This window comes from Tripterygium wilfordii, chromosome 2 (genome assembly GCF_013401445.1).
Source record: "Tripterygium wilfordii isolate XIE 37 chromosome 2, ASM1340144v1, whole genome shotgun sequence".
NCBI classification, from domain to species: Eukaryota; Viridiplantae; Streptophyta; class Magnoliopsida; order Celastrales; family Celastraceae; genus Tripterygium; species Tripterygium wilfordii.
Genome location: NC_052233.1, coordinates 2,285,115 through 2,286,866, shown reverse-complemented (window position 1 = coordinate 2,286,866; position 1,752 = coordinate 2,285,115). Strand labels below are relative to the sequence as shown.

The 1,752-nt window shown below is 41.7% G+C and overlaps 1 pseudogene; it reads left to right on the top strand.

Moving 5' to 3' along the window:
* The first annotated feature begins 1,384 nt into the window (after positions 1-1,384).
* Positions 1,385-1,484, top strand: LOC119983950 (annotated as a pseudogene).
* The last annotated feature ends 268 nt before the right edge of the window (positions 1,485-1,752 follow it).

The following is a 1,752-nucleotide window of genomic DNA, read 5'->3' as shown; positions in this document are numbered from 1 at the left end:
CTTCACATTCAATTTGCGTTTCACGGTACACAAATCCTTGAGGAACTTTGCGTACGAGGGAACTTGTTTGATGGCATCTAAAAGAGGTATGTTCACTTTCACTTGTTTGAAAAGTTCAAACATCTCTTTGTGTAGAGCCTCATTGGTTTTCTTCCCTAATCGGTGAGGAAATGGTGGCCTTGGGATACACTCTCTATCCTTAGACGTGTCTACCCTTGTCCTATGTGATTGCCCCTCACTCTCCTCTTCTCCTCTTGGTATTTTCTCACATTTTTCTGAATTTCTGGATGAAGTGTCCGGACAATCCAAAATAGGTGTCCGAATACTTGCACCTAGTGAATCATTTTCCTGCACAAATTTCTCCAAACTCTCTTCCTTTCCACTATTTCCTTTGTCCTTTTTCCCCACTCTATCACCAAAATTCTGCACATCATCACTTTGATCAACATTCTCATTTGGTATGGGTCTATCCACAATGCGTCCATTCCTCAAAGTGAGGATGGATTGGGCTTGTTCATCTCCACTCACCCCCCCACTAGTAGATTCTAGCAAATTGGCTTGTTTGGATGGATTGGGGTATGGTTGAGCTGGGAATTTACCCTTCTCATATGTGGTGAGAGCTTGGGTTATCTTAGTGATTTGACTCTTAATATCCTCAATGGCCCTATTGGTTTGTTCTTGGAATTTGGTGGCCTTTTGATTCTCCCCTATTTGAGCTTGCATGAAAATGTTAAGAGTGTCTTCAAGAGACCTCTTAGGAGGTGGAATGTAAGGTTGTGGAGGTGGTTGTGCAACACTTGGAGGAGGCAATTGTTGTTGGGGTGGATTGGGGAGTGATTGGGATTGAACATTCCCATCATTCCTCCACCCAAAGTTTGGATGATTCCTCCAAGGGTAATTCTCATTGTACGAATTGTTGTCTTGGTGATTGGTAGGGTAGGGCTTCCTAAAGTTCTGAGAATTGTTCCCATTGTAACCTTGCCCAAATAGGACTTCCTTACAAGCCGGTAAGGCATTACACTCATCCGTCCTATGATCCCTACTTTCACACAAAGTACAAGCAACTTGTTCATCAACACCAACTGCATTTATAGGGGCCTTTTGTGACTCTAAGGACTCCAATTTCTTGGACAACAAAGCAAGTTTAACATGCACATCATCATTTTCATTCAACACAAACTTGCCACTAGAGCTTGGCACAACATCATGTCGGGTTAGGGGAGGAGCTTCCCAAGATCGGGATTCCTCCGCCAACCCATCAAAGAAAGTAAATGCTTCATTGGCATCCCTATTCAAAAAGTCACCTTGAGTCATAGTGGAAACCAATTTTTTCAAAGATGGAGTCAAAGATTTGTGGAAGAAATTCACAATTTGAAATTTTTGAAATCCATGGTGAGGACACATAAACAACAAATCTTTAAACCTCTCCCAAGCTTGGAAGAAAGTTTCATGTTCTTTGCAATGAAAATTCATGATTTGTGTTTGATAAGAAATGGTACGGTGGGAAGGAAAATATTTGTTGAGAAATTCTTCTTGCATTGCCGCCCAAGTCGCGATGGATTGGGGGCGCAAGTTCTCAAACCATTGTTTTGCATGATCCTTCAAAGAGAATGGAAAAAGTTTGAGTCTCAAAATTTCTTGTGTGCATGTAACATCACCAAAAGTAGTACACACCGATTCAAAATCACGCACATGTGAATAGGGTCGTTCCGATTCCATTCCATGGAATTTGGGAATCATTTGGAACATGGA